Below are 20,579 nucleotides of genomic sequence, written 5' to 3' on the forward strand. Positions count from 1 at the left end.
GCGTCCATCGGTGCCTCACAGACATGCTCTTTTCCCATCCGGTCTCATGGCAGAGACATGCTGCTTTGTCTCTGGCGGAAGCACTCATCAGCCCCAAATGACCCTTCCCGGGTCCCGAGCGGCAAAGGCATGCTCCCCAACTAGTTACAGCGACCTTTCTTAGGTCCTACGGTGACCTTAAACAGGTCCTCAAATACAGGTTTCTGATCAGAAACAGACCCAAATTGCAGAGACTTGCTCCTTCCAGACCTGGTCTCATGGCAGAGACATGCCCCCTTTGCCTCTGGCTGAAACACTCGTCAGCCCCAAGTGACCCTTCCTGGGTCCCAAGTGGCAAAGGCATTCTCCCCAACCGGTTACAACAACCATTCTTAGGTCTTACAATACAGGTTTCTGATCAGAAATAGAACCGATGTGAGAAATTTGCTCTTTTCCCACAAAACCAGGAAACAAGTAGTTGAGGTTTCCTTTACTCCAGGTTTGAAACTTTCACATCCTTCACACATAATTTTACTCATCCAGATTTAACCATCATTCTCTTTTAATCCTGGTTCCTTTCCCACACTGGGAAGGACTATACTTAAACTCACTCAGCATGTGGCAGCCAGAAGTCCCCAGCACTACAGGTACCTTCCACTAAAAGTCCCTGGATTCGCAGGGACATCCTGCAGCTTTCTGAAGTTTAGAACTTGCAAACACCCTATAGATCAGATGGTCACCATTGGACCTCAGTTCATGACCTTCAGAACCAGAGCCATTCCTATCAGAACCAGTTACACAGAGAACCTGACTGGCGCGGTGCCCACACAGCAGCAGCACACGGCCCATAATCTGAAGAGAGAACCCTTGGCTCACCACCTTGCCCAGTTCCAAGATGGCAGTGCCCATGCACGCCGGGTCGTCCAAGGGAGTCGTGCCGAGGGAGTCCCCACTCTGCTAAAGACCGAGTGGTTCTCTCGGCACCCATGCATGCCCTGTCCTCCATGGTGGGGCACTCATGTGGCTCAGTCCCCATCTTACACAAAGTGGCGGCACACCCACACGGCTTGCTGTCCGATCCCCACCATACATCAGGCTCGGCTCACAGAGCCTAGGGGTTTGCTTCCTCCCCAAACCTGAGTGCAGGTCCCCTTACTGCCACCTGGGCTCACCGGAACTACGTGAGCAGACAGGGGCCACCTGGGAGCAGCACGCTAACCAAACCATTATGCACACCTCCACTGTTCCAAAATGGTGTTCAGAAACCAGTTTTCAACCAAACAATTTTCACGTTTCTGCTCCCTCTCATTTCATTTCCTTTCCACCTTTCCTCCAATGCCCTCAGGAGGAGTGCAGAGAAATTCTCGAGACTGGGAAAACTCCGAAGTCTCACTCTCGCACCTGAGGGGGTCGGTCTGCCATGGACCACTGTGGTCCCGGCGGAGTCGCCAAAAACTGTTACAGAGCAACAAGGGGGGGGGGGGCCTGAGGCGATACACTATTACCAAAAGGAACCCCCCAGGTTCGTTATGTCCGCCACCAGAGGAAAGACGTCTTTCAATGCCAGAGATTTGTGGAAAGGAAAGGAAATGTTTATTCAATGCTATACGGACTTAAAGTAGTGACCTAATGCCTTCATCAAAATCCCAAAGTCCCTTAAAACACCCACAAAGACACGCAGTCCTTCCTTCCCCCTTTGCCCAGTCTGGGGTACCGCATCTCAGGAAAAGAAACAGAAGTCCGTGTCTCAGGCAGCCCCCGGTTCTTCTCAGTAAAATCCATCTTGGCTGGTGGGCCTCCCTCGGTTCCTGGCACCATCAGCTGTGTCTCCGAGATCTCTGCTAGAGCCAGGCGGTGGTTCTCCCTTCTAAAGCTGCAGGGGTCCCCACTCTGGCAAAGCCACAAGGTTCTCTCTCCACTGCCCCAGCCACATGGTCCTCTCTGCACAGTGGCTGTGAGGAGGGGGCTCACCAGTCTGCCAAAGCCGAGTGGTGGTTCTCTGCTAAAGCCTCATGATTCGTCCCCTCAATGGCTGCTGCTTCTCGGTTTAAATCCCCACGCCAATCTACCTCTGCAGCCCCATTTCCGACTCCTCCCACAATTGGCTACACCTGCCAGCACTCTCCAGTCCTTCCAGCTTCACTGGCTGCCATCCTGAGTCTGGGCAGGCGTGGCTCCAGGTCATGGAGCCAATCATCTCCCAGCTCCCACACAGGTGCTGTAACTCGGGGGACCTGCCCCCCAGTTATGTCTTGTCAGGGAAGTTACTTCCATTCCCCTGGCTCAGAGCAAGGCCACAGCTATTTAACACATCTGTGTAATCAGTTAAAGGTTATAGATATGTTAAATGACCACACCAGAGGTTAGCTGCAAGGCTGTTGCTATGCAAAACAGCTCTGAATGGCCTTGCTCTATGTGTCCCTTCCCCCAACCCACACCTGTGTGGGGGGCGGTGGGGATGAGGACATCTTAACACTTCCTGAACACCTTGAGTTCTGGGCCCCATTCCAAATCCCTATTTGGGGCCCCCCTCTTGGCTGCACCCTGTTACAGTGTCATACAGAAGAGTTCTGTTGCCTAAAAATTTCGTACACTTTACCTACTTCACATTCCTGTCCCCCAGTGTCCTGGCAACTGTGAATCTGTTCATCGTTTCCATAGTTTTGCCTTTTCCAGAGTGTCCTACAGTTGAAATCAGAGATTGGGTAGGATTCTCAGGTTGGCTTCCTTCACTTAATAATATGCATTTAAGATTCATCCCTGTCTTTGTACAGCTTGATAGCTCATCCCTTCCTTTTGTTGAACAGCCTTTTTATTTAGTAGCTACTATCTATTTTGGTCGTTTCTAGTATTTTGGTGATTTTAAATAAAGCTGCAATAAACATGCATGTCCAGGTTTTTGTATGGACATAAGTTTTCAAACAGCCGTATAAAATACCCAGCAGCTTTGCTATGTAAGACTATGTGTAGCTTTGTAGCTACAAAATGTGTAGCTTTGTGTAGCTTTAAGAAATCGCCAGAGTGTGTTTCACAGTGTTTGTGCCCGTTTTCGTTTTTTACCAGCAGTGAGTGAGAATTCTTCCTGCTCTGCATCCTCGTCAGCCATGGGTACAATGTCAGTGTTTTCTTTTGTGTGTGTGTGTGTGGGGGGGTGGATTTTAACTATTTCAATGAGTGTATAGGGGTAATAATATGGTATCTTGTTATTCTAATTTAAATTTCCCCAATGACACATGATGTCGATCACCTTTTCATATGCGTATCTATTAACTGTGTATTTTCTTTGGCGAGGTGTTGGTTCAGATCTCCTGCCCATATTTTAGCTGGGTTGTATATTTTCTTACTGTTGGGTTTTCTTACTTTGTATATTCTGAGTACAAGTCCTTTATCAGATACATGTTTTACAAGTATTTTTTCCCCAATTTATGGCTTGTCTTTTTTCTTCATAGTGTTTTTTGCAAAGCCGAAGTTTTTCATTTCAGATATTTGTATTTTTTCAATTCCATAAATGCCATTTGGTCCTTTAAAATTTTTCTTTCATTTCTCTTATTTATTACCATGTCTTCATTTAAATTTTAAAACATATTTATAATAGCTGTTTTGTAGTCTTTGTTCATTTCATCATCTCTGTCATTTCTCTTATTATACCTACTAAGTAATTTTTCTACTGGTTACGTTTCACATTCTCCTACTTTTTAACATGGGCAGTAATTTTTTTTTACTGGGTTTTGGACATTGTAAATTTTACATTGTTGCTTTTTTGCTTTTTGTTTTCTGTAATTATGAGTGAGTTTATATTTCTTGAGAATCATTGTTTTAGTTGAGGTTTGATTTAAAGCTGTGTTAGGATGGGTCTATGGAGGCTTTTCATCTTGGGCTAATTTTGTCCTGGTACCAACGTGCAACTTTTTGGAGAGGCGCCTACAAACGTTTTTGGTTATTAAACAAGGTTTCTTCTTTGGCTTGAGGCATCTCAAAAGTCTTTCAGACTTGAGTGAGTTGTGAGGATCTTAGAAGACTTTTGTTTGTGTGTTTGATCAGGAGTAATGAACTTGAATTCCACACACACGCAACTTAGTTATGCAGCCAGTCACTCGGAGTAACCCCACGCGGATTTCGGGTCTCTTCGTGTGGGTTCCTTTGCTCTGGTGCTTACCCTGCACGTTCCAGCAGCCCGTGTCTCTCCGCACTCCCATTGCTGTCTCCTGAAGTCCAGTGAGACCAGTGTGTTCTGCCTGTGTTCCCGCTCCCTGTGCCAAGATTTGGAAATGCCTCCAGCTTCAAATCCAGGATTATCATAAGGTTTATCTGATATGTTTTTCTTCTCCCAGGGGTCATAGTCCTGTGCTTCCTGTTTCCTAATATCTGGAAAAAAACACTTCTTTCATATATTTTGTCTGGTTTTCTAGTTGTTTATAGCAGGAGGGCAAGTTCGATATCAGTTGATAGTCATGGCAGGAAATGGATAACTATAATTTCATTTTTAGCACACTATTAGTTGTGTTACCAAATATGTTAATTGCGTTAGTGGTGGACTTTTTACTTCACAGACTATTTAAAATATATCCTATCAAAAAGCATGTTTAAATTAAGCCTAAAAATAGTAAAATTCCTAAACTTACACTTTGATTGTACGTTTAATTCAATAAACATTCATGGAGAACTGCAATTTAGAAGGCAAGTTATACTCAGTGTTTGCGAATATCTGTGTGTTGGCTGGAGCGTGAACTAGATAGCATTATTCTAGGGTGAAGAACTACAGGACTCACTAAGAGTACCTAATCGCTCAGTTTTGTTCTCTGTCTCTTAGAGTTATTGAGTGCTTCTCCTCCGATGCCTGTTTTTGTTTTGATCTAGCAATTCATAGATGGGATCACCGAATTTTGTTACTGTGCCCTACACTGACTGACGCCAATTATAAAATAAAGAGCTGTATGGGAGTTAGAAGCATCCGCGATAAAGGCAAAGTGACCATAGCAATTATTGTTACCCACTTCAAATGCTGATTCATGTTACCTTTGTAAAACCTGGAGCATTTACACAGATATCAACTGCATCATTATCAACCACGAGTTACTCTAAGTGAATGATTCATAATATTCTCCAAAACCACTATCGTATGGCCACATCATTATGGCCTAAATAAGGGGTTTTCAGCAGTAGTCGTAATTATAGTTCTATAGATATGCCTTGGTATATGTGCCCTAAATATTTTTAATATAAATTGTCATATGAGGCTCTAATAACTAATAACGGGTCCGGTAGCACAGTCAGTTGGAAAGGAGAGACCACGTGCCTTTGTGAGAACTGCTGGCCATGCTGACGTCTTTCATTTTCTTGAGCTGGTGATATCTGCAGATGATACCAGGTACATAGTCGACCAAAGAATTCATCCTAAGTCATTGTTCTCTCTCGATGCTTCTTGGCATGAATTTAGTTAATACACTTTCTTGGAAACTTTAGGAATTCTCTCTTTTTTCAACAGAGGCCATAATAACTCGGTTGCTCTCTCTATGGAGTCATATCCGGTTTACACATGGCATAACACAGTGGCCTCCAGCTCACTGTCAGTCAGTAACTAAGCCAATAAAAACAGTGTCTCCTCTCTGTGAATGTATTCTGTATACGTTGTCTCAGAAGTGTGGTGTGTACACCCCTGAGGGTGTTCGGGATAATCCTCTGGAGTTCAGGTTATAAAAGGCAGTAGCACTTCTGTTGATACGTTTTTGTCTTGTTCTGTTTAAATTTATGTTTTTCAGTGTGACATGTTTCTTCCGGGTCCGTCTGGGTGTGTTTAGGACTATTGTAGACGACACATCTATAATTGAATTAGATTTAATATTTTTCTTAAATAAAACACCCATAGGTCAGAGTTATATGTATGTATGTATGAGTAGAACGGTACATACATATGAGGGGGGATCTTAAAAACAGAATTTACTTATAAAAAATTGTGTATTTATTTTTACATGTTTCAACTTCAGTCACCTTCAAAGTACTCTCCATTTGATGCTGTATGCCGACTGAGACTTTTTCCACCGCTCAAAACAGTTTTTGAACTTGTTGATTGTGACGCCTTTTAGTGCTTCTGCTGTTTCTTGTTTCACCTCTTCCACATCAGCAAAACGTTTCCCTCTGAGGACTTTTTCATCCAGGGAAACAAACACACACAGAGTCACTCACTCGGTGCAAGATCGGGCGAACAGGGAGGGTGGGGCACGGGGGGCACGCCGCTTTTGGTCAAAAACCGCTGAACACTGAGCGCAGTGTGGGCAGGGACGCTCGTAAATCACCCGTCATGAAGTGGGAAAATGTGTTCAAAGAGTCTTCAAAAACGTTCACTGAAGCCAAACACAGTCTCTCACAACAACGCCAGCTGGTACAGTGATGCAGATGGGTTCCTAGAACACTCACCTAGCAGGGAATACTAGGGGCCCGCCTTCCGGAAGATAATTCTGTGGGTGTTTTTTTTTCAGGTCCCCCCCTCATAGATAGATAATATTGACCTAGCTTAAACAACTCATCAATCAATGGACAACTTTAACTTCCATAGGTAGAACTGAATCTGTAAGAGATGAGAACAGTAAGGAATTTAGAAGTGTCTAGTCTTCTGCCTTGAATGTGTAATGAAGTAGGCAAATGAATGTACAATTTTCAGTCCTTCCCACTCTGAGGCTGCTCAACTATTTCCTTTGCATTCCGTCCCCAAGAGCCCGGCTTAGGAGAGGGAAGAGGACGGAGAGTCTGAAGTCCCAGGGCGCTGGCACTGCCCTTGGGGAAAGTTCAGACCTTGCATCACTCCTTGGGTATGCGCACACTCCCAGTTCCCACAGTGCAGCCGGTCCCTGGCAGAAGGCACATAGACACCGCAGACTGAGTCACAAGTTGAGAGTCGGAGAGATTATTTTTTAAAGCAATAAAGGCCCTTAATGGGGTCACGTTTCTGTAGCTAAACGGGAAGCAATGAAGGGTGTATTTACATTAGGATCAATTTGAGGGAATGCATCCTAACAATTTTGAATTATCCTGCCGTGGCATAAAGCAGCGTAGATGCAGGTGGCAATTACATTTATTGATTCTCCTTCACAAATATTGACTGATAATCTCGTGGTGTATTCTGACCCCACCTGCCAGGTGCGTAATGCTTCTTAATTAAACACAGTTCACAGGAGAAGCACCGGTCACGTTAGTAAGTGAAAGCGAAAGACCACAGTAAATGCCACAAACCCTCTTGCCTGTCTTATTTTTCTGATTAGAGGCTTATTTGTTTGAAAAGCCTTATAACTGTAAAATAAATGATTTGTGTTTATCATTTGGAGTCCTCTATATTGAAAGGAATCAAAATGAAGTCATCAGCACTGTCCTGAAGGCACCAAGGACTTAGTTTTGTGCTGTTATGCTTCATAAAATTTAATTGTATCTGGAAATTCTTTATCCTCCACACGTATTTTCCTGTCATCCCTCTTCTCCCCATACCTCTGTCCATCAGCAGCTAACACGGGCACTGGATGTGACACACCCCTCTGCTCGCACATAATAAACGTCCTTTCTGAGAGGGGCTGACTGTTTTCTCGTAACTGCTGACTTACACTTGCCTCGTCCACACGATACAGGAGACTGAAATCAATGTAACCGAAGCGCTTGACACAAAGAATGATTTTAAGGTTCACACGTAGATTTTTGGGGCTCAGCACCCCTACCACATGTTTGCCAGCTGTTTTTCTGTTGCTCCATCTGCCGTGTGCAAGTGATGCAAAGTAAAAACAAAAATAAAGGCAGTGGCGTAGGACACCGTGCGAGATGGCACCTCTGATGGCAACTACTGTATGTAGTTGGGGTGATGCGAGAACTGTCGGGGGTCCCTCTGACTCTGCCCAGTTTCAGCTTTGCTTGCTCGCTTTACCACCCCAGTGTGCACTGCTCCCCTTTCACTCAATACACACACACACACACACACACACACACACACACAAAAGCTGGGCCACCGCAGTCCTTTTGTTTGAGTGGAGCTAAGAGCTATTAAGGGACTTGCTCGAGGGCAGTCAGCGAGACAGTTGTGGGTGGGACCAGGCAGACTTCTTCTTCTTCTTCTTTTTTAATTTTAAAGCTTACAGTCTGTTCCATCATCCAGACCACTTCTAACTTGCCGTCAATGTATTACTTTCCTTAGAGTTGGAAATTCATTAAATATTTACTGTTTAACTGCATTTGAACAGCTAATTGTAAATGGGGCTTTTCAAAAATACGTAATGTGGATTACTACAAGGGTTCTGAGTTACTAAGTTTGTGTTTGAATTATTGCTCTGCCTCTTAATAAATATTTCTCTACCACTTACTGAGTGCTTGTTATGTGGCTTTGAGAAGGAGCCTTATTTTCTTCATCTATAAAATGGAATAATGCCTACCTCATAGAGAGCTATGAAAATTTAAAAAATGAAACAAGAATGAGGAATATTATAGGCTTTCAATTTAAAAATAAAAATGAGTCTTTTTAATTTTCAAAGTTTTTTTTTCTGGCTTTGTGGTACTTGTTCTCATTGATTAAAAAAAAAAATAAGCACATAGTTGCCAAAGTATCACATATGCCTACAAATCTACTGCTTTGCAAATCTGGGGACCATTTACACTAAAAACACGTCAAAGTCATAACTGTAGCGCTGTAAGAAGAGGGAAAAGGCAAGCCATAAAATGAGAAAAGATATTTGTAAATATTTATAAATTCATATAAAACAAAGGATTAACATGTAAAATAAAGAGCTCCTCCCCGCCCCAATTTCCCGCAGAGTGGACGTGGTTCCCGCTCTGTCCCCGTGAGATTCCGTGCGCACCTGTACTTGGGAGTAAGGAGCCCGTCGCTCAGTTATCATCAGTGCGCACGTCCGCTCCCCCGACGGGGCTGCTGGGTCACTGAGGGAACACAGGATGCGCTGTTCTCTGTGCCCCGTCCTTGGGCAACTCTGAGCACACAGCCAATGCCCCAAACATATCTGTGGATGGACTCGAATGGATGTTTTGACCGTAGCAGTTTTTAAAAGTCTTTCTCACTAAATATTCATAGGGAACTATAACATGAGGACATGTAGTGTGTAGTTTCTGAAGTTCCTCTAGGTGTCTGGGATTCTGGTACATGTTGAGATGGTCTATTGCAATAGGACGTTTAAAGTGAAACTGTAAAATTGTGGAAGTCACCAAAAGCTGCCAGAGTAATATGTGCAACTAGTTCAGTTATCACAAGGTAGTAGGCATTCAGGAAATATTTGTCGAATGAATGGATGACAGAAGAACTCACCCAACAAAAAGTATAGTGAACTGTAACAGGCCTAAGTAACCGAACAAAGACAAAACAGCATTTCCAATCGCTGTGTCTGAGGTTCCCCTCTCTGAGCTCTGTGGTCTGCCGAGTTGCTCATGCCAACAAGCACGCCCAGGAGCGAGGGACACACAGTGCTGGGGACGGGCGGGAGGTGGCAGTGCCCTCAGTGATCCCGAGCGGGGGAGGCGAGGAGAACTGCATGTTAGTGGAGGTGCGAACAGCCTGAGGGCAAGGGTGACTACGAGAAATGAAGAAGTTTGGGGCTATTACTCACATGCTCGAGGTCCACACGACCGCTGTTGGAAGATGGCCTGTGGCGCTCGTGGGTGTAGGTCGAGGGTCTTTCAGTGGAAACACACCGTGAAGGACAGAAAAACAAAAGTGGGAAAGGGTTCATTTTTAGGTGACAGAAACAATGTTGACAACACTGATTTTAGTTTTAAAAACTATTATGAAATTGAGATTCGGTATTTAAATGTAGGAATGATGTTGAGATCTATATTGACTAATAATCGTAGAATGTTACTACCAACTATGAACTTAAAAATGACGTGGTAACGTTTTGGATGTAATTCCCAGGAGAATTATGATAATGATGCAAAATAATGTGTAAAAGAGAAGCTTGAAGAATAATCTCATTTAGGATATCAAATATGGGTAGGGACTTCCATGAAATGGATAGGATTTAATTTTAATTAATCTCCACCTGAGGACACTTTCCCACTGCTTTTAGAGAGAGAGAAACATTGCTGTGAGAGAGAAACATCGATTGGTTGCCTCCCATGCACACCCAGACTAGGATTGTAAGTGCCAGGACTGGGGATCGAACCCACAACCTAGGTATATGCCCTGAGCAGATTTGAACCCTCAACCTTTTGGTTATGGGATGATGCTCCGACCAACTGAGCCACACTGGCCAGGGCCATGGCAAATATGGGATTTTTAAAATCCCTTGTAAGAACTTCCTGAGAGAATGAGATCAGAGTGGAGAAGTGACTGTCTGGCCCGGGCTCCTCATTTTTTATGGAATTTTCATTGTTTTGATCCAGAGTGTCAGCTCCTTTGTTCCTGTCCCAGAAGGTGGCTGATTCACTGAAGATAAAGGAAGAATCTGATGAAGAGGAACTTGGGCTAATTTTCATTTCCCAGAATATCACGCGGTAGAATTTACCCAGTATATGGCTGTCTTCATGAATGCCTCCTTTGCCTAGTGATGGGGCTGTACTTTCAAACACAAATGCAAAAACATAAGGGAATCCTTTACTTTTAGCTGATTCATGGCAATACTGCTTGTTAAAGGCCCGTTGAGATTTAGGCATTTTATTTCTTTTTACTTTATTTACTTTAGAGAGAGGGAAGGGAGAAAGAGTGAGAGGGAGAGGAACATCAATGCAGGAGAGAAACATCTGTCTGTCACCTCTCACAGGCGCCCCGACCAGGACCGGAACCCACAGCCCAGGCCTGCGCCCGGGACCCACGGCCTTTCGGTGTACAGGACCAAGTTCCAACCAGCTGAGTCACACTGGCCAGGGCGACAGTGAGGGATTTTAGCCCCATGCGTAGTGATAATCTGGGAATCCCATGTTTCCACGGACCAAACAAACTTCAGAAGGGTTTCCATCTCCTGCCAGAACACCGTACAACTTAGTGGAGGCTCTTCCCGGTGCTCGGCTTAGCCAGGCTTGGGGTTACCTTCTCCTTCTGGAATTCAGGCCTCTTCGAGAGGCCGGCTCCCTGACCTCCTCTGCCTTGTCTGGATTGTTTTCCCTGAGTCACGCTGACTCTGTCTGACTTGATCTTTTAGCTCACCCTTTAGATATAAATTCAAAGCATTTGACTCTCCCTGTTGCACTAAGAGTTGTGTTTACACGTAGTCACTTTGGGTTTAATTTCCTCTTTCCTGGTGTTCTGGGAGGAAACTCAGATTCCTGATTTTAGACATTTCTTCTTTACGACTGTGCTTCCTTCTAAGCACTTCTTTTGTCGTGTCCCAACGATTTGGTTTTATTTTTATTTCAGTTCAAAATTTAAAAAATTTTCTCTTGGCATTTCTTCTTTGACTACCGTGTCCTTTAGAATTGTGTTGTTTCATCTCCATGTATTTTGGGATTTTGCAGAAATCTTTCCAGTATTGATTTCTAGTTTAATTCCACTGGGGTTTGAGAGCACACATTGTATGATTCCTAGTCTTTTAATTTTGTGAAGGTGTGTTTATGGCCCAAAGTGTGATGTGTCTCGGTACATGTTACATGTGAGTGTGAGAAGAACGTGTCTTCTGCTGTTGTTGAAGTAATCTATATGTGTGAATTATATACGGTTGATTGGTGCTATGTTGGGGTTCAGCTGCGTCCTTACTGATTTTCTGCCTGCTGGGTCTGTCCATTTCTGATGGCGTGGCGTTCAGATACCCGACCATAATACTGGGCTCACCTAGCTCTCCTTGCAGCTCCACCGTTTTTTGCCTCATATAGTTTGATGCCCTGCAGTTAGGCACATGCACATTAAGGATTCTTCTATTTTCTTGAGAAATTGACTCCTTGGTCATTATGTGAAGGCCTTTTAAAAATTCCTGGTAATTTTCCTTGCTCTGAATTCTTCGCTGCTGAAAATAGTATAGCTATTTCAACTTTCTTTGATCAGCGTATCTTGTGTATGAGCATGTTAGCATGTTATAGCTTTTTCCGTGCCTTTATTTTAACCTATTTGTGTCTTTTTATTTAAAGCAGGTTTCTTGTAGACAACACACAGTTGGGTCTTGTGTTTTGAATCCTTACTATCTCGCTGTCCTTCTCTTTTTAAAAGTATCAGGCTATGTTAAGGAATTTTGGCTCATTTTGTGTTGTTTTCTTTTTTTTTTAAAGAGTTTATTATTTTTAGAGATAGGAGAAGGGAGGGAGAGAAACCTCAAGTGGTTGCCTCTTGCACACGCCCTGACTGGGGACTGAACCTGCAACCCAGGCACTTGCTCGGACTGGGAATCAAATCGGTGACCTTTCGCTTTGCGGAACGACGCCCAACCATCTGAACCACGGCAGCCAGGGCATACTTTGTGTTGTTTTCATGAGAGCAGTAAGAAGCCATTGAAAAGTTTAAAACGGGATGCAGTAAATTTGTATTTTGAAATATTATTCTGACAACAGTGAGAACAGTGGTTTGCAAGGTTAATAGGAGGTACAGGTAGATGAATTTAGGAGGCTGTTATAATCCAGGTGGGAAATGGTGGTAGGTTGATTTAGGGGAAATAGTGAGGAGTAGATAGATTAAATAACACTTAGGAGGGAAAATCAGCAAGGCTCAGGGGTTGGATGTTGAATGGTAAGAGACGGGGATGACTCCGACTTTGGCTTTGTGCAGCTGGATGAATAATAATGGAGCCTTTCCTTGGGACAGGGAACATCGAAGTGAGACCAGCTTTCAAAGGGAAGATCGTGGCTTAGTTTCAGGCTCTCGAGTTTGAGATAGCCTTAAAACGGCAGGTCGAGCGTATGCGTGTGTTGCTCAGAGGAGACAGGTTCTGACCCGGAGGTGTGAGTTGGTACGGTAACCGTGAAGGATGACGTGAGTGGTGAGAGTAGGGTGAGGGGCTGCCAAGGACCCAATCTGAAAAACTCCCAACATCGAGAGGCCAGACGGAGAAGAGCGAGCCCCGAAGGAGACAGAGAAGGTGTGATCAGAGAGGTTAGAGAAAAACCAGAAGTTTATATGTGTGTATTTTTTAAAAGACTTGATTGCCTGGCTGGCGTAGCTCAGTGGATTGAGTGCGGGCTGCGAACCAAAGTGTCACAGGTTCGATTCCCAGTCAGGGCACATGCCTGGGTTGCAGGCCATGACCCCCAGCAACCGCACATTAATGTTTCTCTCTCTCTCTCTCTCTCTCCCCCCCTCCCCTGCTCTCTTCCCTCTGTAAAAATAAATAAATAAAATATTTTTTAAAAGACTTGAAAACTGTCATTAGGAGTCTTAATGTGCTTTTGCTTTTATTTTAAAATGTTTTCTTATTTTAAGAAATCATTGATTCCAACACTTGTCTCTTAAAAAAATAATCTTCATTTAGCCCTTCCAGATGTATTTCTGTCTCCTTAAGTGGGAAGCGGTTGCGTGCAGGTCAGGTACGTGTGTGAGCTCCTACCGCTCAGAAGGGAGGCGGCGGTCACCGCAGGAAGCGTTTCGCCGGGAAGCAGACGGGCGCCAGTGATAGGGGATGGGAAGGGGATGTTTTGTTATTAATTACTTAGCTTGGCATAAACAAGGACTTTGTGTTTTCGAAAGATGTCTTCTGCTGGTTTATAGAAATTAATCATGTTTTTAAAGCTTTTCACGCGTTGATCTAAGAGGTGCGCACCCTCTCATTCTAGGAGCAGGACTGCAGAACCATCCACGGTCCCACACGTCGCGCCCTCTGTCACAAAGAGCACGTGAGCCCCATGGGGCAGAGTCCCGGCGCGCAGAGGGTGCGCCCTAGGACAGGAAGTGGAGGCAGACTGTGTGTGACCTGAGCAAGCTCAGGTTTTGTCTTTCGTCTCCACTTGCTTTCCTTAGTTGAAATAAATCTCAAAAGACATTTTAATGAGAAGCTGATATCCTCTGATACGCTTTAAAAAGGAAAGAATTTTAGTATTTAAACTAAGCACTAGGATATCCGAACTTAATATCACACTCAACGCTTTCTAAGCCTGAACTTCTCAACTGTGTTGTACGAATCATAATTTGGAAAGGGCTAATGTAAGCAGCTTAGGGAACCTGAGTGGGCAACTTGGGTACATGTGCATTCTTGTTTTGTTTTGTTTTGTTTTTTTCAGTGAACTAAGTCATTATGGACAAGCCTGTTATCTCTGGCACTGTTTGATTAAACAGGTCAGTGTATCCGCAGGTCAGCTGGCTGCCAGGACTGTCTGTGACCAGTGGCCGCCTGCCGCCCCGGAGGGTCAGCTGTGTGGAGGCTTGCCCCGCAGGGCATGAGTTACTTCAGTGGGGCTCTGGTGCCCCGGGAGTCCGCCTCTTGAGGGTGTCCCTTGTGGAGGTGGTTGAGTGGTATTCTGACGTGGTCGAAGCTGTCCCCTGGGTGTGCTGGCTCTGGGACCTCTCAGCAGGTGCAGACCCACGTCAGTCACCGCCTTTGTTCTGCCCAGAGCCACCCAGCCTGAGCTACAAAGCCAGCTGCTGCTTGTGCTGGGCTGGGAGATAGGTGCCCAGGAGAGGCCGAGCTGCGAACCCAGGCTGGCCGCCGCTAGTGCCGAGCCCGGGGCCACTTAGCAAGAGGTACAGGGCATGCTGAGGCCAGATATTCCTTGCTTGAGAGATTGTAGGGAAGTCTGACGCAGGAGCCGAGAAAGGCTGTTTGTGTGGCAAAGCGGCTGGAAGCCGTTTGGGTGGGCCCAGAAGTTGCGTGGGGCGGGGTCTCAGGGAGTCGGGAGTGTGGGGTGCACAGAGAGGCCCCAGTCGGTGGAGGCTCGGATGTGGTGCATCCCCATTGTCTCTGGGGGAGGGCTCAGGAAAAGAACAGTGGCCTCTGCCAGCACTCTGTGTGGGAGGAAGCTGCTTCTCCAGCTCTGGCACCGATACTAGACAATTCAGCGTCTCCCTGTGTGTCCCCGGTGCCTTTCAAGCTGCTGACCCAGCACTGGAGCCCAAGTGAGTGAGTCCAAGAAAGTCCTTGTGTGGGCCCTTTAAGAGGAATGCCTGGACTTGAGCAGTCCCCTGTCTCGGTCAGCCACAATCCCCACTGGTGTTTATGCCAGAAGTAGTGGAGACTCCTCTTCCTGGCACTGGAGTCCTAGACTGGGGGGCCTGGTGTGGGCCTGGGACCCCTCGCTTCTCAGGGGGAACCCCCACAGCTGAGATGTCCCTTCTGATTCTCAGCTGGCACAGGTGAGGTGGGACCAGCCCGCTCCACATCTCTGCCCTTCCTTCCAGTCTCGCTGGGGCTTCTCTCTGTCCTCAGTTGCAAGATGTCTGATAAGGCGGTTCCGAAGGATGGCCGTTCTGTAGTTCCGTTGTAACAATGCTGTTGCTGTGGGAGGGCTTGCGGCCCACGCTGCCCTCTTGGCTGGAAGCCTCTCTTGTCCTTCTCACCACAGAAATTCCCGTTTTCAGTTTTTCTTATCATTGTGGACATACTGTGGACTTACAATTCAGAATTAATACTCTCAAGATCTAAGGTGATTTCTCAGTTGTACTCCCCACAGAGATAGTTGTTCTTAAAAATTGTGCATGTTTTTATAGCACATAGAAATACAGGTGGGTTTCTTTTTGTGTGGGTGTGCACTGGGGTATTTTAGTCGCTCTCGTGCTGATGGCCGTTGGCAGGATCCTTCTTCCTTGCTTCCTTCCATTAAACAAATGCTGCAATTCATAAAGTGCAGGAGATTGTAGGAGTTTTAGTGGGGCTTTATTTACATGTTATGTTGTAGTCTTTACTGTCTGCAAGGAAGCGATTTGGCCAGAATTACTATATGTTTGATTCTCAGCATACATACCACCGTGAGAACTGCTAAACCTCTACGAGATATGTAGACTCTCACAGAATATTTCAGGCAAATGTTCTCACTTTGCCCTCGAATCCCAATACGGTTCTTTATTTTGGTGAACCTCACTGAGTCTCGTGGCAGATTTGAGAACTTCCATTGAAAATCTGTGCACAGCTCGCTCTCCACAGATGTGTCCATCTCGGCGCCATAGGAACCACCTAGAAGCTTGTTAGACATGCAGACCCTCTGGCCCTCACCCACGCACACGGAAGCACCCTCTGCATTCTAATGCAGTCTGCAGGTGGTCGCCCACACGCACAAAGTGTGAAGCGTCGGTCTGCAAGCAGATTTGTTGCTTTTTCTTTTTCATTTTTTTTGTGTGTGTGTGTGGTTGGTCCTCTGGGCCCTCATCATGAATTTGGTCCTTTGGTTCTTACTGTTCTGACAAAGAGAAGAAAAAGAAAAGAAAAAAGTGAAAAAGCTTGAACTGAATTTACTGAGGTGAAGAGCCATCTCCCCTTTGCTTTTATTGTGCCTTCTGATGGTAAGTTCTCCTGTTGATTTTTACCTGCTTTTTTGCCATACCAGTTATACGCAAGCAAAAACAGTTATGAATTTTGTGTTCGCTTACGTGCCATTCATCTGAGAAACACTAGCTGAATGGGGAAAGCTGTGCCCAGGGAAACCGCGCCACGTAGGAAATACTCAAAAGCCAGCCACATCTCAGCCAATCACCAGACACCTCATGCTCTGTGTGGGTTTCAGCCACACCGTCCACTCGTGGGGTCACAGCTGCTCGTGGGATTTCAGGTGGCACTTTGCAAAAACAATGAAGTGCAGACCTGTTGCCCACTTGCACGGTTTTTTTTTCAATGTAAGCCTTTTCTAAGGTAATGTTCCATATTCAATTTGGCATTCAGATAAAGTGGTCTACAGTTTTTATTAGCTTCCTGTCTTACGTGTTGTTGAAGTTTCTGAGTATCGCTCCCCAATCCCCCATCTTCCCCACCAGTCCTGTAGTTTTATTGTGCGATTCTGTGCCGTGTGGTGATCTTGAGGAATGCACGTCCCATTGTAGCGGACTTGATGCTAACAGTAGAGTCTCAAGATCAAGAGAATCTCAGAAGGAACTGGTTCTGTCCATTCTGCCTTGGCCTGGGTGAAAATGCCCTTCCCACACTCCTCTCCAACGCCCCTGCATTCCGCCTCCCAGTGTACCCCGTTCCTGCCGGCCCGCCACTCCAGGGGGGCGGGGACAGCCTGTCCTGCTCTTTCTTGTTCCTCCAGTCCCAGTGCAGCGACCGAGGCGTCGTAGGTGCTCAGCGATGATCTGAAATGCGACTGTGAATAGAGGGACTTTCATACTCATTTAGAGAATTCAGACGTTTCTTTTGACTTGGCAACCAGAATGGTTGTTAATGATGTGTTTTGAATATTACAGATTATGCTGGGGGGCGGGGGGAGAGGTGGGGGGGGGAGGAGGTGGGGGCAACAACCGTGACAGAAGGAGACGGGACCTGCGGCCGTGAACACACAATGCAGTGTGCAGATGACGCGCTGTGGAATTGAGCACCTGCAACTTGCATCACTTTGTTAGCAGTGTCACCCCATAAATTCAATGAAAAGGAAAAAATAAAAACTACGAATTATTAGTAAGGAAAATTTAAGGTAGTTAGCTGATACTTGAGATGGCAGAAACATTCTCGTTCTGACACTTCAACAATCAACCAGTTTTTACAGGTTTCATAATGGGCGTAATAATGGAGTAGAACGGGCGTCATTGTTTCTAACTAAGAAATTACAAATCCCGTGAATATTTTCTTTAAAAATTCTTAAATTCGTTGTACAAGGTTGGGCAAAAGTAGGAAAAGGAGTATTGTTTCATGGAAATCAATGTGATAACTAATAGCACAAGAATAAACTGTCTCACGCACTGACAACAGTAAGCCTACTTTGCCCTCCCCTGTATAGAATCGAAGAAAAGCCATCATCAGGCGAAGAGTGCCAAGTTGTTGTTTTAAATTCAGATAGAAGGTGAAAACTTAGAGAAATAAGTAACGCACCCGATCCTCGGCCTTCGTAATGAGAAGGAGCATTTGGCCAGGCTCCTCTCCCTCCTCTCCCTCGCCGGCTGTGAGGGAGAGGAGCCTTCTCCTTTATGCCTTTGACTGTTCGCGCTTCGAGATTGTCACAGCCTCAGTCAGTAGCTCTTTGCTTTCTGACTCCACTTGAATCTTCTTCTGTGCTGTTTGGTATTTTCCAGGTCCATATTCCCCAAATAAGGACGTTTATGTTCAGGGGAATTGTGGTAGTTCCTCAAAAGGATCAAGTTTCTGAGTTTAGAAGCCACAATAGTTATGTTTACCCATGATATTGCCTATTTAGTGTGTAAAAGTGTTTTCTCATATGAGACTGAGTCTCTGAATGTCAGTGTGGGTTAAAGGGCTCAGGTTCTACCCTCACTGTTCAACTTTTCTCAAAATGACAGCCTTGATTTTCCATTGAGGTATTTTAATGGGTGATCTTCATTAACTTTTCCATAAAACCTGTGAAAGTAGATATTTTGTTAATTACCCAAAAGGTACTCTGACACAGATACTATTTCTGTATGAATAGTAAAAATATCTGTGTTATAAACCCACAGGAAGTTGTGAAATTTAAGAATATTTCCTTGTACACTTTCTTAAGAAGTTGAGTACTTTTATTTTGATATAATTACAAACCTATGGAAAAATTTCAAGTGCAAAAACCTCTTTACCTAGATTCAGCAGTTGTGTGCACTTTGTCCCATCTGCTCTGTCATATTTTATCTGCCTTCACACGCATAGTTCCTTTTTTTTAAGGATTATATATATTTATTTTTAGAGAGCGGGGAAGGGAGGTAACCACCATGCTGTTGTCTGTGTCTGTGAGTGTTTTTCTTATTTATTCATTTGTTACTTTCAGTTTTATGTCCCACAGATGAGTGAAATCATGTGGTTCTTAACTTTTCCTGACTTAGTTCACTTAGCACGATCATCTCGAGTCCCATCCATGTTGTCACAAATGGCGGTGTTTCGTCTTTGCTTGTGGCCGAGCTGTAGGTCTGTACCATGTTCTCCGTCCAGTCACCTGTCAAGGGGCACTTTGGTTGTTGTTCTGTCTGGGCCACTGTGAATAATGTCGTAGTGAACGAAGAGGTGCATCCATCTTTGCGAATGCATGTTTTCAGATTTTCCAGGTAGATTCCCAGAAGAGGGGTTGCTGGGTCATAGGGTAACTATTCTTTAAGTTTTTGTGGAACTTCCATACTGTTTTCCATAGTGCCAAAGGGCCTGAACAGACACCTCTCCCAAGAATACACACAAATGGCCAACAGACATATGACATGATGCTCAACTTCAGTGGCTGTTAGGGAAATGCACATCAAAACTACAGTGAAATGCCACTCGACAACTGTCAGAGTGAATGGCCATGATCAACAAGACCAGCAATAACAGGTGTTGGGCAGGCTGTGGAGAAGGAGCCCCCATGCATTGCTGGTGGGAGTGCAAACTGGCGCAGCCACTGTGATTTTCTTAATGTCTTCTCTTGTAGAGAAACTTCTGATTTTTATAAATTCACATGCTATGGCTATTGCTTTCTGTGTTATGGCTATTGCTTTCTGTGTTCTAAGAAATCTTTGCCTACCCTCAGTTCAAAAATTATTCTCTTCTGGATTCTTTTACAAGCATTATTATTTTTATATTTTTTGTTCAGGTTTATTTTCTATTACAGATTAATTTTTATGAATGGTTTGATGTGCCATAATACAGACTAGAGCTTAATGTTATTTTTCTCTTCGTTCAGATCCACATTTCTTTATATGTATATATATATGTGTGTGTGTTTTTATATATGTATATGTATTTTTAATTATTTTATTGTTGTTCAATCACAGTTGTCTGCATTTACCCTCCACCACTCCCCTCCACCCCAGCCATCGACACCCAGATCCACATTTCTGAGTGTTTTCTTTTTAAACAAGAAAAAAATTATGATTTTAAGTTTCTCTAATTTGATATATTATGCTTTTGGAAAAGCTGAGTACATCAACATTAATATAGAAACTTGTAAGTTTAGAGACTATAGAAGCAGGTGAAAATGAGCTTATTTCTTTATGATCATGGAAATAATTAGAACATTTTAATATGTTCAAAAGAATAGGTATATTACTAAGTTTACTATTTCTACATTAGTAAGAGGCTTAGTGTGAGAACCTTTTCATTGTACACACTATGCAAATAAATGGATAGTATTTTTAGTTTTTCAGATGAAATCATCATTTTTTACTTAACTTGCAAAGTGATTTGATTGCCATGGTATATCTCTTTTATTGGTGGTCTAAAGTCTGTCAGGCTTTCCATTCAAAACCCCTATTTTCAGGAGTTTATGAGCAGACAGTTGAAAAAAAATTAACCAACCAGAATCTTGGCACTCGTGATCTTGGTGCAATAGAAGGTACTTACTGTAACAAAATTTTAAATAGTCAGCTCTTTTTTAAAATTGTAAGCAGCACGAAGAGGAATAAAGGAATTTCTTTGGTTATATAAATAGGGAATATTTTTCCAGACAACTTACCCCAATTCAATTTACAAAGCAAACTTTTCCCTTCTAGAAATCATGTAAGTATGTAGGGTCCCATGTTCCAGTTGCCACAGGATCTTGCCTCAAGACCTTTTTCCTTGCTATCTTTCCGAGTAAATCTTCTTTACCCCTCTCCTCTTTTTCTCCCTATTTCTGTTTCTTTTCACTCTCCATTATACATTCACAATAAAAATGGCTTTACATTTTGACCTTTT

At 44.1% G+C, this 20,579-nt stretch overlaps 1 protein-coding gene across 3 annotated transcripts in view; it reads left to right on the forward strand.

The window, feature by feature from the left end:
* Window positions 1-20,579, forward strand: part of RASAL2 (RAS protein activator like 2) — a 278,498-nt gene that overhangs the window by 69,456 nt on the left and 188,463 nt on the right. The window lies entirely within an intron of this gene.

Source organism: Phyllostomus hastatus, unplaced genomic scaffold, assembly GCF_019186645.2.
Source record: "Phyllostomus hastatus isolate PE091 unplaced genomic scaffold, TTU_PhHast_1.1 phas_contig_283, whole genome shotgun sequence".
NCBI lineage: Eukaryota > Metazoa > Chordata > Mammalia > Chiroptera > Phyllostomidae > Phyllostomus > Phyllostomus hastatus.